Source organism: Patella vulgata, chromosome 2 (assembly GCF_932274485.2).
Source record: "Patella vulgata chromosome 2, xgPatVulg1.2, whole genome shotgun sequence".
In the NCBI taxonomy this organism is placed as follows: Eukaryota; Metazoa; Mollusca; class Gastropoda; family Patellidae; genus Patella; species Patella vulgata.
The window spans coordinates 60,358,730-60,375,112 of NC_065880.2; the positions used below are offsets into that span (position 1 = coordinate 60,358,730).

The window sequence follows — 16,383 nt, forward strand, 5'->3', positions numbered from 1 at the left end:
TCAGTATAGGACAGACGACACATCTACAAGACAGTGATTCCAGGCCTCTGTATGACTAATACTGTGAGCACATGTGACAGGAAATAATCATTCTAAAGCTGATAAACCCATTGTTACCTTAAAACCTTTGATTCAACTACTGCAGGTTTCTCAAAAGAATTACTTGAACTGGGTTTGGGTGGTGGTCTTGGTTGAGCAATATGATCATAATGCAGTGCAGCAATGGGATCTAGCTGACCATTTACAAAGTGCTGAAAAATGAAAAAAAAAAATAAGAATATTAAGTAAGTTTTCATGTCCATTTCATTCCCCTAGATGATACTATCAAGTTTTTAATTGGCAACTTGATTTGCTTTGTCTGTTTTCCGCCTTCCTTTTTTTTTGTTAACTTCTTAATCTTAATTTCGTATTCAAACTTGAAATTAAGGCCCATGTCTGAACTATTTAGCCTGCAGACTTGTCCTGTACAGACTACAGTATAGGCCTATATCATTCTATATGAGTTACAGTCAAATAAGATTAACTATATTAATTATATTATGAACCAGCGGCTGCCAGGCAGGATACACCCACATTTTCGAGAGATGGATAGAGAACAAGCTAACAAGAAAGTGATTTTTCCTACAATCAAGGGCCATAATTCAGGAAATTACAATTCGATATGCGCATATATCGAAAGGAACTGAGATCTTTGTGTTATAAACTTACATTTCAAGTTTCAACAAAATCGGATAAAAATTGTGACCTCTATAGGGTCCACAACCTTGATATACCATATTTTTACGCTATTTGAGAACGAACGGAGGCCATTTTGTCTGTCAATTTTGGGGCGATTTTCACAAAATTCATACTCAACTGTCCTTAGGGTGAAACGGTAATATAATAAAACGGTTTTTTAAATCGGATAAAAATTATGACCTCTAATGGGTCCACAAGCTAAAAACATGATTTTTCGTACAATCAGGGGCCATAATTCAGGAAGTTACGGTCCGATATGGGCAAATATAGAAAGGAACCGAGATCTTTGGGTTATAAACTTATATTTCAAGTTTCAACAAAATCGGATAAAAATTGTGACCTCTATAGGGTCCACAACCTTGATATACATGTACCATATTTTTACGCTATTTGAGAAATAACGGCGGCCATTTTGTCTGTCAATTTTGGGCCGATTTTCATGAAATTCAAACTCAGTCATCCTTAGGGTGTAACGATGATATAATAATAGGTTTTTTTAAATCGGATAAAAATTATGACCTCTATAGGGTCCACAAGCTAAAAACGCGATTCTTCGTACAATCAGGGGCCATAATTCAGGAAATTACGGTCCGATATGTGCGAATATCGAAAGGAACCGAGATCTTTGGGTTATAGACTTATATTTCAAGTTTCAACAAAATCGGATAAAAATTGTGACCTCTATAGGGTCCACAACCTTGATATACCATTTTCTTACGCTATTTGAGAACGAACGGCGTCTATTTTGTCTGTCAATTTTGGGCTGATTTTAACGAAATTCGAATTCAGTCGTCCCTAGGGTGTAACGGTGATATAATAATATGTTTTTTAAAATCGGGTAAAAATTATGACTTCTATAGGGTCCACAAGCTAAAAACGTGATTTTTCGTACAATCAGGGGTCATAATTTAGGAAGTTACAGTCCGATATGCACGAATATCGAAAGGAACCGAGATCTTTGGGTTATAAACTGACATTTCAAGTTTCAACAAAATCGGATAAAAATTGTGACCCCTATAGGGTCCACAACCTTGATATACCATATTCTTACGCTATTTGGGAACGAATGGCGGCCATTTTGTCTGTCAATTTTGGGCCGATTTTCTTAAAATTCTAACCCAGTCATCCTTAGGGTGTAACGGTGATATAATAGAACGGTTTTTTAAATCAGATAAAAATTATGACTTCTATAGGGTCCACAAGCTAAAAACGTGATTTTTCGTACAATCAGGGGCCATAATTCAGGAAGTTACAGTCCGATATGCACGAATATCGAAAGGAACCGAGATCTTTGGGTTATAAACTTACATTTCAAGTTTCAACAAAATCGGATAAAAATTGTGACCCCTATAAGGTCCACAACCTTGATATACCATATTCTTACGCTATTTGGGAACGAACGGCGGCCATTTTGTCTGTCAATTTTGGGCCGATTTTCACGAAATTCAAACTCAGTCATCCTTAGGGTGTAACGGTGATATAATAGAACGTTTTTTTAAATCGGATAAAAATTATGACTTCTATAGGGTCCACAAGCTAAAAACGTGATTTTTCGTACAATCAGGGGCCATAATTCAGGAAGTTACTGTCCGATATGCGCAAATATCGAAAGGAACCGAGATCTTTGGGTTATAAACTTACATTTCAAGTTTCAACAAAATCGGATAAAAATTGTGACCTCTATAGGGTCCACAACCTTGATATACCATATTCTTACGCTATTTGGGAACGAACGACGGCCATTTTGTCTGTCAATTTTGGGCCGATTTTCACGAAATTCGAATTCAGTCATCCTTAGGGTGTAACGGTGATATAATAGAACGTTTTTTTAAATCGGACAAAAATTATGACTTCTATAGGGTCCACAAGCTAAAAACGTGATTTTTCGTACAATCAGGGGCCATAATTCAGGAAGTTACTGTCCGATCTGCGCAAATATCGAAAGGAACTGAGATCTTTGGGTTATAAACTTACATTTCAAGTTTCAACAAAATCGGATAAAAATTGTGACCTCTATAGGGTCCACAAGCTAAAAACGTGATTTTTCGCACAAACAGGGGCATTATCCATGAAGTTTCGATCCGATACATGCCAATATCTAAAGCAGCCGAGATCTTTTGGAGATAAACCTATATTTCAAGTTTCATCGAAATCGGATAAGAATTGTGACCTGTAGAGAGTCCACAAACAATTGTGGACGGACGGACAGGGGCGACGGCATAATACGTCCACATGAAAATGTGGGCGTATAAAAAGATTGTTTCCACTGGATGTCACTTCTGCCCTGGTGCAATTATAATAACGGAATGAATTTATATTCATAGGAAATACTGACATTTTAATCACACATTTATTAGCCTATAAAAGATAAGGTCTACCGGTACATAAGAAAAGCGATGATGCTGTCTTGTATTTTGTTTGAAAAAAAAGAAAAAACAAACAGTAGGCAAACAAGTCTATAAAAATATAAATAAATAATAACCTTTAGTGCACACAAACAGATGTGGACATTGTGGGCCTTTCACCGCTCATCCAGTAGCCTATCTCTTCGTTAAACTGCTTGAAAGTGACGAAAGGGTGTCCGCATCAACCTATCCATCGTCTGGTATCGTGTGTTCTTCCAAACTTGAGAAAGGAATAAAGGTTATCCCTCCTGTCAGTCTCTCCGCATATTTACTGTCTGAATTACACGTACCCCAAGCACACCTCTGCGCGCAGGGTGTAATCTGCGCAGGACGAAAGCGCAGATTGCAATCTGCGCGAGGGGTGAAGATTGCGCCTAACATCACCATTATATAAGCAAGATTTTTTTGAGTGTAGAATGATCTTCCGTTCGTCTTGGCTAATTGTGCAGTGTATTGATGCAAAATCTAGTGCGGTGTTTAATAGATCTGTTGAAATAGACGGATAGAAGTCGACGACATCAAATGCAATGAATTTACATTGGCTTTTGTTTTCGAAGCTACTGAACCATTGTAATACGGCTGCTGTGTTTTTCCATTGATTGAGTTTTAATTTATCTCGTAGTTGTGTGTTCAAATTTTCGAGGATTTGTTTACTTATTTTTCCTATTTCTGACTTAGTTTGGTTGATTAGTCTACACATGGGATTATTTTGGAAATTTGGTTTGTGATCTTTTAATGTAATAAATGCATCTTTTTTAGCCGAAATTTTGATTCTATCTAAAAGTTTGAGGTCTACTGCGATGTTCTTATTTTCCATCTAAATTTCTGCTACAGTGTCCTGGTTTATCTTTTTGTATTTTTTTGTGATGTTTTTAGTAAGTAATTTTCTGTATGACCTTCTTCAAGTTTGTAGAAATTTGTTGTTTTATCGGCGGGCACAAGTAGATCCTTTGTTCGGTCGATTTTATTTTTGATGTCCGATAAGAGTCTTTTTTGGAAGTGGCAATTCACATCACGAAATTTGAGATCTTTTATGAGATTTGAAAGTTGCGTTTCGAAGTTAACCAGTTCAGGTATGGTAGGTAGTGTTTTTATAGAATTAAATCCAAATGTTTCTTTTTGGTTAGCTTTGGCTTCAGGGTTCAAATAGAAGAATGCTTTCCACAGAGTGCTCGATGAATAAATCCAAAACAAATATAAATAATTAAAAATATGAAATCTGTAAGTTCTTTACTTAAAGTTTCATGTGGTACTCCACACTCATCCGAAGAAAAATACAAACGAAGTCTGATTACACGAGGCATGGTAACAACGGTTGACGGGCGTGACGTCAACAGTATACAACAAAACATAACAAATTATTTAGGAAATATATTACTGAATTATAACTACTAAAACATCTGTGTCTTAGATGAGCCAAGCTTTAAATATTGTCGACTAGTAAATTTAGTACTTGTAGTTTATAGGGTATGACCTATTGACACAATTTACATTAAGGTTAACTGGCGGAACAAGGCAATTATAAAAACATACTTTGGTTACTTAGAATATAAAAATACAACAAAATGATGTGCTATAGTTTAAAGTTCTACAGTAAATATTTATGAAGATGCCTGCATGTAGAAACAAGCTCATTTCTTCTATTTAAGGAGGAAAGTTCTGGTTTGCAAATAATGAAGTATTTCTCCCATATGCATAAGTTGCATCTATTTGTGGAAGGGCTGTACGGTTTGGAATTCTTTAAAATTTGCCATGTGATGCTGTAATTTATATTATCTTTAAGTTTCCACAGATGTTTTAGTAGTTATAATTCAGTAATATCTTTCCTAAATAATTTGTTATGTTTTGTTGTATACTGTTGACGTCATGCCCGTCAACCGTTGTTACCATGGATCGTGTAATCAGACTTCATTTGTATTTTTCTTCTGATGAGTGTGGAGTACCACATGAAACTTTAAGTAAAGAACTTACAGATTTCATATTTTTAATTAATTATATTTGCTCTGGATATATTTATCCAGCACTCTGTGTTTAGCATATGCACACTATTTGGATTATAATATCAACTCAGACGACAATAACTAGGCCTATATGCAATGAAATTACTACAATTTTGCATTTAAAGCTGGCCAATATTTGTCAATAAAATATGCCTCTTTGGCTTCTAATAAATCATTATTATTGCTCCATAAAGGCTTAAAGTTCACCCCTACATCATGAAGTGACACATGTACTTTAAAGTCTGAGCTGTCAAACTTTTGTAGAAAATTAAGACTACAACATCATTTTCATAAAGACGACTCCAATTTAGATGAATCAAGACAATCAGAACCAGAATATTTAGTACGGAACAAATCTACCTTCACACCACGTGCTGGACAGGATGTTTTTCTTGATAAATTCATAACCACTATATCAACGCACCAAGTCCAAAATAAACCATTCAAATCAAACCTGAATAAGGATCACAAAGAAGCTTTGAATGCCTTGAACAATAGCTCTGATATAATCATAAAAAAGGCTGACAAGGGTGGTGCTATAGTGGCTATGGATACCTCATTTTATAAAGAGAGCATATCAAAAATGCTTTCCAACAAGGAATATTACGCGGAATCTTCACTAAAAGCTAACGATATGATTCTACGAAAAATTCAAAACTTTATTGGTGCACATACAAACATACTTCACAAACAAGAAGAAGATTACTTGTGTAATTTTCAACCTTCCGCTACCTATTTTTATGGATTGCCAAAGATCCATAAAAGCAAGACTATTCAAGAAGCTGTTAAAATTACAAAAACCGAAGTTGTTAACATTCGCAATCCGCGTGATTTAACCTTTAGGCCAATTGTAGGGGGGGCCAACTAGTTCATTGACATCATATTATAACCATTTTGCACCGAAGTCAAAAGCTTCCTTCACGACGACATAGATTTTTTTCATCATCTACCGGATGAGGTTGAACCAGGAAGTTGTCAACCTCTACAACAACATAGATAGAAATCTAGGATTGAAAGCGATTGGATATTGGATTGACACATATCCTGAGTTACTATCAAAACGCTTCACCAAATCATTTATCCTGGAAGCTTTGGACTTAGTTGTGTCTAACAACATTTTTTATTTCGACAATTATTATTATTCACAGATTAAAGGTGTGGCCATGGGTACTAAAGTTGGCCCCGCCTATGCAACTTTAACTTTAGGATATTTAGAAGAGATTTGGTATGAGAGGGTTGCTATTGAGTTTGATAGAGAATTCAGTGACATGATAAAACACTATGATTTCGCTTCCTGCATGACTGCGTTACAATACTTAAAGCAGATATGACAGTTATCTCCAAATTACATAAATTTTTGAATGAGTTAGCCCAAAATCGTTAAACTTTTTGGACGTAACCATTAATCTGTTACCAAAGGGGATGACTGAAACAGATCTTTATTACAAACAAACAGATACCCACCAATATCTAAACTTTCACTCTAGTCATCCTTCTCATACCAAACGGAACATTTAGCTAGAAGAGTATGTACCATTGTGTTATAAACTTACATTTCAAATTTCAACAAAATCGGATAAAAATTGTGACCTCCATAGGATCCACAACCTTGATATACCATATTTTTACACCATTTGAGAACGAAGGGCGGCCATTTTGTCTGTCAGTTTTGGTCCGTTTTTCACAAAATTCAAACTCAGCCGTCCTTAGGGTGTAACGGTGATATAATCATACGTTTTTTTAAATCGGATAAAAATTATGACCTCTATAGGGTCCACAAGCTAAAAACGCGATTTTTCGTACAATCAGGGGCCATAATTCAGGAAGTTACCGTCCGATTTGCGCGAATATCAAAAGGAACCAAGATCTTTGAGTTATAAACTTACATTTCAAGTTTCAACAAAATCAGATTTAAATTGTGACCTCCATAGGGTCCACAACCTTGATATACCATATTTTTACGCTATTTGAGAACGAAGGGCGGCCATTTGGTCTGTCAGTTTTGGGCTGATTTTCACTAAATTCGAACTCGGCCATCCTTAGTGCATAACGGTGATATAATCATACGCTTTTTTAAATCGGATAAAAATTATGACCTCTATAGGATACACAAGCTAAAAACGTGATTTTTCGTACAATCAGGGGCCATAATTCAGGAAGTTATGGACCGATGTGCGCGAATATTGAAAGGAACCGAGATCTTTGGGTTATAAACTTACATTTCAAGTTTCAACAAAATCCGATAAAAATTGTGACCTCTATAGGGTCCACAACCTTGATATACCATATTTTTACGCTACTAAACTGGGCTAATGAAGACGGGCATATGCCATACAGTGTGCTATGAGGGAAATTTTGCCCGGGCAGCGGCGCTACGGCCTACTCTTATATCGAATTCCAACTGCCAAGGGATCTTTTATGTGCACGCCAATATGTACACAGGACCTTGGTTTTTCGTCCCATCTGAACGACTAGACAGCTGTCCTTGTTAGGCCCTCCATCCTGCATCACTGACAAGGGGAAACCACGCCGGAAAATCTGGATGAACTTTCTCGGCCAATGCAGGGATCGAACACCTGACCTCCAGGCTAGCGAGCCAGAGTCTTACCCATTTAGCCAAAATAAGGAAACAATAAGAATCAGTAATATATTGTGTAATGAGTGAAATTAATGTTTTCATGGGCATTAACTACATTTTATACACAGTGTAATGAAAATTGAAGATTGTTAGGCAAAGCTGCATCATGACATGTACAGTAAATGACAACATGTAGTTTTCAATACGGTACTTTATTTTTTAAATTTTTTACTTTCAGGATCAGTCAGTCTGTGTTAGATAGCTGCTTCATCCAGTACAAAGAGAATGGGATATCACCTCGTCTAAAGAAACGTGGGGGCCGTAGAACTAAAAACCGTAATATTCTAAGCCATGATGACATACGTAGAGTTGTTTCTTTTATCTGCAACTATGCAGAAGAGCATGCCATTATTCTACCTGGTCGGCATCCTGGTCAGAAGAAACTAGATATCAAACTTCTACCTTCATATGTAACCAAATCATCAGTTCATGGTTTCTATAAAGAGGAAGTAACTAAACTTGGTACGATATTCTACATAATGTAAAAGTTCAGATTAATTTTCTTTTCAGCATTTTGTATTGGCTATCTTCCTTTAAAAGGTTCTAAATTTTATGGGAACTACATGTATGTTTCTTTGCCTTATTTGATTTAGCCTACCTGTAAAATAGAAAAGTAATTGACATTGTAAACATAAACCATAGTTTAATAATAATAACATAAAATAAATCCAAGTTCGAACGATCAAAATCATGGACATAAATCGCTATTGCTTTATTTATTTGTCTTGTCTCTAAATTTATTTTGTTTTATACTTCAGGCCATCGGGCTGCGAAGATTAGCAGTTTCCGCAGCCTTTGGAAGTCGCTAACCCCCCACATCACTCGTACAAAACCAATGTCTGATCTGTGTTGGCAGTGCTGTTTATAGAAGCTCAAATTTACCAGAAATAGTCAAGTCAGCAAAATTAAAAAAACAAGAGGAACACTTACTGGTGGTTACCAAAGAGAGGTCCTATCTGAATGAAATGGTTGCCCGTTCCAGAGAGGCCTGTGAAGTACTTAATCTGACTAAACTTCAGCCAACATTACCAATGTCAAGGCCAATTAACATGCACTACAGCTTTGATTTTGCTCAACAGGTAAGTTAAATTAGTTAGAACCCATCCCCCACACCTTCATAATGAAAGTTGCTTTGAGTTCAACTGTGCAATTATGCATTGGCCAAGCTTAGAATTAAGTTATAACATTAATCTGAGTCTGTTATCGGCAGATATAGCGTATAATATTGGCACCTTCTTCTTTCACTACTTTCAGGCCAGTCCATAAATCAGTTTCTCATAGTTGCAGGTTTTCTTTCAGGCCAATCATCATGTGATCAATGAGGTAATGAAGTTATTCTTAAAATTGTATCCCTTTTTTCAGGTCCACTTTCCCGCCGACCCACTAAAGCCAGGACCAATTTACTTCCTGACCCCATGGAAGTGTGGATTATTTGGCATGTGCTGTGAAGGAATACCACAACAGGTTAACTACCTCATTGATGAGGGGATGAATGTGTCGAAGGGTTCAGTTTCTGTAATAAATTATCTAGATCATTTTCTCCTTAACTATGGTCTTGGTGAGACAGATCTGCAGCTGCACTGCGACAACTGCAGTGGCCAGAACAAAAATAGATTTATGTTATATTATTTATTGTGGAGGACAATTCATGGGCTTCATGCCACAATAAGTCTAAATTTTCTCATCCCAGGACACACAAAGTTTGCACCAGACTGGTGTTTTGGCTTAATAAAGCAGAGGTATCGGCATACCAAAGTCAACACCCTGGATGAGATCGCAGAAGTTGTGTATGAGTCAAGTCCTGTCAAAAGAGTGAACAGAGCTCAACCTATTGGAAGGGAGGATGGCACAGTGCTTGTGAACTCCTACGACTGGAACAAATTCTTGGCTGACTATTTCAAGCCTCTGGTTGGAATCAAGTCTTACCAACATTTCAGGTAAGAACAGTAACCCAAGTCATACCAATAAAAAAATTAATCTGTAAACCCATATTATTTGCGTTCGATATAATTTTCGATAATAAAGGGCACACCATTATTGTTTTTGTGTCGAATTTCTTTCAGCATCGCAGGATACCCTTTATCTCACTAGCAGTGACCTACTTGCTGCATATCATGTAATACTAATCATGTTTTTTTCCTGCAAATGCCTGCACTCAATGATTTTATACGCCCACATTTTCATTTGGACGTATTATGCCGTCACCCCTGTTTGTCCGTCCGTACACAATTTGTTTATGGACACACTACAGGTCATAATATTCATCCGATTTTGACGAAACTTGAAATATAGGTCTATCTCCCACAGATCTCGGTTCCTTTCGATATTGGCATGTATCGGAGCATAACTTCATGCATTATGACCCCTGATTGTACGAAAAATCGTATTTGTAGCTTGCGGATTCTCTAGAGGTCACAATTTTTTATCCGATTTAAATATATCACCTTTACATCATAATGGAGGTTGAATTCGAATTTTGAGAAAATTGAAATGAAATTGCCCAGCAAAATGGCTGCTCTTTGTACGCAAATTGTATAAAAGTATTTAATAGGACGGTTGTGGACCCCCTCTAGAGGTCACAATTTTTATCCAATTTTGATGAAACTTGAAATATATGTTCATAACCTAAAGATCTCGTTTCCTTTCGATATTCGCGCATGTTGGACCATATCTTCCAGGATTATGGCCCCTGATTGTACAAAAAAATACATTATTTTTTTAGTTCGTTCTCTGTCTATCTCTTGCAAAATGTAGGCGTAACTTGCATGGCAACTGCTTGTTTTCATAACCAGTTCTTAACTTCTCCATTTGCCTCTTCTTTAACCTGTTGCCTCAGAACCAAAGGAAACCATTTTCTTTACTTTTAACAATCATATGACATAATCTCTCTTTTCTTACAGCTTCAGTTCTGAAAACCCTGGCGTTGTTAGTGCCTGGCAGTTTTGCGACTCCAAAGTTAGTAAAACATACCAGCTTTTACGGGATGTCAACAACCTTCCACCACGCCAGTGTCCAACCATTCTGAATCCTCCAGGACTTGATGTAGTGCGGCAGAATTATCTGTATGAAAGTATGCAGGACTTCTGTGATGATGATGCAAATGATGTCTGCTGCCCCAGGCCAACAAAAAAATAGAGACACTTAATTCACTGCACATACAAGTGTACATTCAATGTGCTTATTGTCCCCCGCCTTTCGAAGAAAAGCAGGGGACTATTAAAATGGGTTCGTCTGTCTGTCTGTCTGTCTGTCTGTCTGTCCGTCCGTCTGTCTGTCACACTTTTTGGGACACAATAACTCTCCTTCTAATTGACCTAGAATGTTCAAACTTGGTGTAGGTGTTTATTAGGTCAATGCCTTGATGGAGTTCGAAGATGAGCATTTTCGGCTTAGGGTAAGCAGAGATAAGCAATTTGATTGGTTGATGCTTTGGGACACGATAACTTTAGTTCTAATTAAGTGAGAGAGATGAAACTTGGTGTATAGTTTCATTACATCAATACCTTGACTAAGTTCGATAATGAGCATTTTCTGCTCAGTGTAAGCAGAGCGATAAGCAATTTGATTGGCCGAGACTTTGGAACACAATAACCCTCCAAATTGAGCTAGAATGTTCAAACTTGGTGTAGGTGTTTATTAGGTCAATGCCTTGATGGAGTGTGAAGATAAGCATTTTCTGCTTAGGATAAGCAATTTGATTGGTTGATGCTTTGGGACACGATAACTTTAGTTCCAATTAAGTGAGAGTGATGAAACTTGGTGTATAGTTTCATTACATCAATACCTTGACTAAGTTCGATGATGAGCATTTTTTGGTCAGGGTAAGCAGAGCGATAAGCAATTTGATTGGCCGAGACTTTGGAACACAATAACCCTCCTTCTAATTGAGCTAGAATGTTCAAACTTGGTGTAGGTGTTTATTAGGTCAATGCCTTGATGGAGTGTGAAGGTAAGCATTTTCTGCTTAGGGTACGCAAAGATAAGCAATTTGATTGGTTGATGCTTTGGGACACGATAACTTTAGTTCCAATTAAGTGAGAGTGATGAAACTTGGTGTATAGTTTCATTACATCAATACCTTGACTAAGTTCGATGATGAGCATTTTCTGCTTAGGGTAAGCAGAGTGATAAGCAATTTGATTGGCCGAGACTTTGGAACACAATAACCCTCCTAATTAAGCTAGAATGTTCAAACTTGGTGTAGGGGTTTATGAGGGAAATTTTGCCCGGACAGCGACACTACGGCCTACTCTTATATAATGAATTCCAACTGCCAAGGGATCTTTTACGTGCACGCCAATGTGTACACGGGACCTCGGTTTTTCGTACCATCCGAACGACTAGACAGCTTTCCTTGTCAGCCCCTCCGTCCTGCATCACTGACAAGGGAGAACCACGCCGGAAAATCTGGATGAACTTTCTCGGCCAATGCAGGGATTTTTCGTACAATCAGGGGTCATAATCCATGAAGTTATGCTCCGATACATGCCAATATCGAAAGGAACCGAGATCTGTGGGAGATAGACCTATATTTCAAGTTTCGTCAAAATCGGATGAATATTATGACCTGTAGTGTGTCCATAAACAAATTGTGTACGGACGATCAAACAGGGGTGACGGCATAATACGTCCAAATGAAAATGTGGGCGTATAAAATCATTGAGTGCAGGCATTTGCAGGAAAAAAACACGATTAGTATTACATGATATGAAGCAAGTAGGTCACTGCTAGTGAGATAAAGGGTATCCTGCGATGCTGAAAGAAATTCGACACAAAAACAATAATGGTGTGCCCTTTATTATCGAAAAATATTTCGAACGCAAATAATATGGGTTTACAGATTAATTTTTTTATTGGTATGACTTGGGTTACTGTTCTTACCTGAAATGTTGGTAAGACTTGATGTTTCAAGATATTTATTCAGTTTACATAGACAAACCAAAGCACATGTTCATGGATCAGACATACAAGATGGCAGACCTCACCTCCAGGTGACCTCCTACTGAGCAGGCTTACCAAAGACTTCCAGTCAAGGGAAGTAACCTACATGTACATATGAGCAAGGGTTCAGACCACAAATATCATACTTAACAATCTCATTCTTCCTTCTGTAAGAACATAATTAATACATATCTACTTGATATATGAAAGATTACTTTTATAAAACATACGATTGATTAACCAACAACAAAAATTAATTTTAGTTAATTTCTCAACTAGAATGCCAAATCTGTCGAACTACATTTTAAGCATCTAAGCAGATATTCAGGGGAAGCACCTTTCTTAGTTAAATTATCAGCAATTTGATTTTTAGTAGGTGTCCACTTTATTTCAGCTATAGTTTTATTTATCAACATCTCTTTCAAGGAACTTATTTCCAACCGTAAACGTTTTTCAGAGACTTGCTTATTTGAATATAATGCTTCAAAGAGATCTTTATTGTCAGTAACACAGTGAATAGGTATCTGTTGATGAGGTTTATTATACAGCAATTCTCCGAGTAAGGTGCTTACAAATATACCATTATCCACAGCATCAGCTAGAGATAAAGTCTCTGCAGCTAATGTACTTCTAACTATTCTCCTTATTTTTCTTGACTGCCAAGATAACGGATTAAATATTTGATTCTCACCACACAGTAAGACAATATGACCACCCTGACTACTACCGTCCGATAAATTCCCGAATGAAGCATCACTGTATATAACAAGTCGAAGACTTCCTTCAAGATGTTGAAACTTTAGATCAACTTTTTGTGACTGTACTTTTCTAATAATCTTATTACAATCATAGATGTCTTGAATAGTGCCATTTTTGACACATGTAGCTATCTTTCCAACATCAAAGCTGATATCAGGCCTACTTTGGTTTGCTAACCAGAGAAGTTGACCAACCTTACCACGTAAAGCCGTCTTCTGAGACTCCATTAAAGGTGTATCTCGGGTTGAACATTTATCAGTCTCAATCTGGGTGATATGGAGAGCATAATCATGTTGAGATAAAGTGATGATTTCATTCTCTTGAGACAAGTGAAGGCCGACATATTTAAACGATGAAGATTCTTTTTTACCAATATGAAATTCCTTTCTGACATGATTGATTACACAGGTTTCAAAAAGTGATGTGCCAGCCCATAAGAAATCATCTACGTGTACAGCTAATAAACCAATAAGTGTTTCGTTCTTATAATAGTAAAACACAGCAGGGTCTACTTGTGACATCTTTCCACCACACTCCAACAATGTTGACTTAACTCGCTCATACCATTTTAAGGAAGCATCGGATAAGCCGTATACACATTTATTAAGAAGCCATACTTTTCCAGAACTTTTAGCTTCTTTTGGAGGTTTTAGGTATATTTTTCTTGACACTGTATTCCCTTGTAGGAAGGCAGTCTTAATGTCTATGCTCTTTACAGCCCACCTTTTCTGTGCGATTACAGACAAAATTACTTTAAGTGATTCGCGTGAGCAAGTAGGGGAGTCTTTCTGAAGATCGTTCAAGTTATCCTCTTCAAAACCACGTGCTACTAATCGTGCTTTTTGAACAAACTGACCATCTATGTTCTACAGAGTGCACACCCAACGTGTCGAAATACATTTTTGTCCTGTATCTTCAACTTCATTGTACACATTTTCTTTCTTCCAACATTCTAATTCTTTGTGTTTAGCAACATCAAAATTTACTTCACTTATCATAACACATTCAGTCTCTTCTTCAGGTACGATCTTTAAATCTTTTACAGTTCCTAAATCTATTGATACATTTTCATCTTTTATTTCAACTGGTTTGGTGAATTTAATATTAAACCAATTTCTTTTACTACCGGATGCCTTGCAAGCCCTCCCTAATATCACAGCCTCTTTTATATCATCATCTTCATAGGATGAAAAACGAATAGTTTGTCCTTGTTTGACATTTACTTTAGCAGTGACGCCTGTCTGTTTCTGATTCTCTCTATCACAAGGCCCATCATGTCTCCCATTTTCATCATAATTTGATCTGCTTTCTTTTGGTCTAACTTCATTAGTTTTGTCATGATTCACTCTGTTTTTGCCATTTCTGTCTTCTTCATTATTAACTCTGTTTTCGTCATTTCTGTCTTCTTCATTATTAACTCTGTTTTCATCATTTCTGTCTTCTTCATGATTAACTCTGTTTTCATCATTTCTGTCTTCTTCATTATTAACTCTGTTTTCGTCATTTCTGTCTCCTTCATTATTAACTCTGTTTTCATCATTTCTGTCTTCTTCAGTCTCATCAAGATGAGCACTATCTGCATTCTTACTCTTGCCTTCACTGAATTTTTTCATAGCTAGCCATTCTGTAACATGTTTTCGAGCTTCACTTTTTCTATCTTCAACAGGTCGTCTATCACCAGCTGCATTAGTTGAAGGTTCAATGTCTGTGGTCCTGTCATCCTTGCGCAATCGACAGGAATGAACTCGTACGTATAATCCACCGTGACGGACAAACACTACAACTCCATCTTGACCAATGACCCATCCTGGGCCCTTCCACTCATTATCACGCATGTAATAAACTTTATCACCAGTTAAAAATTCTCCCCCCGTGGGTCTGGTTTGTTTCTGTAAGGCGCGTTTAATTTTCTCAGATGATTCTGTCTTTATAAAAGCTTGCCGTGCTTTATGAAGAGCAGTTAAATGTTCATGCATCACCTTTGACATAGGTTGTTGTTGTGTTAAAGCTGGCGGCTGGTCAGTCAAGACTGATGGCAACTTGGGGTGTTGACCAAACACAATTTGATAAGAGCTGTATCCGTGAACATTGTTTAAACAGTTTTTTGCCGATACAGCCCAACATAAGGCAGTCTCCCATGACAAAGATGTGTCTTCTTTAATTTTTAATAATGTTTCCGTCAACACAGCATTATGGCGTTCTAACACTCCGTTTGACCACGGGCTATAGGCTGCTGTAGTTTTCACGGTAATATTAAGTCTCTCTGCCATTTCTCGAAATTCTGCATTATTAAATTCCCCACCGTTATCACTGAATACACCTTTGGATGGGGCTCCATAAATACTGACCCAATGATGCATGAATTTGTCAATGATTACTTTGGGATCTTTTCGTTTTATAATGGCTGCAGCACTTAATCTACTAAAGACATCTATTATATGAAGATACCAAAGGTTATTGTCAAGTTGGTGAAGATCTAGTGATACAACTTCATTAAAATTAGACGCTAATGAAAAGGCAACAATAGATTTATGAGGTGGGCGTTTGTGGTTCTGACAGATTGGACATTCCTTACAAACTTTAGATAAAGTGTGCTTCATATTACTTGATACAAAACCAGCACTTTTTAATAAACATAACAGTTTGTCATATGAGGCATGGCCAAATTGTTTGTGCAATTTACTAATAACCCTTTCCTGTTCTATATATGACAAACTTTCAGTTACAATCAAAACAACATCTTCACTAATATCAACATTGTTTACAGCATTACAATTCAACACTTGATTATAAGAATTAGTACTACATTGTTGCAACTGTTGTCTAGGTACAGTAATATCTATGCAATAATGCCCACTTGAAGTTAAATTGACATTAACTGGTTTACCTAACATAAAAACCT

At 36.9% G+C, this 16,383-nt stretch overlaps 1 long non-coding RNA gene across 2 annotated transcripts in view; it reads right to left on the minus strand.

Annotated features, from left to right (window-relative positions):
• LOC126811287 (uncharacterized) overlaps nt 1–16,383 on the minus strand; it is a 35,875-nt gene that overhangs the window by 1,632 nt on the left and 17,860 nt on the right. Inside the window, exons 1-2 of one of the 2 annotated variants that reach the window (XR_007675520.2) lie at nt 3,221–4,321; nt 118–251 (exon numbers count right to left, since the gene is read on the minus strand). This is a non-coding gene — a long non-coding RNA (uncharacterized LOC126811287). Of the gene's footprint in view, nt 1–117; nt 252–3,220; nt 4,322–16,383 lie in introns of those variants that run through there. The other variant, XR_007675521.2, reaches the window with a different exon arrangement.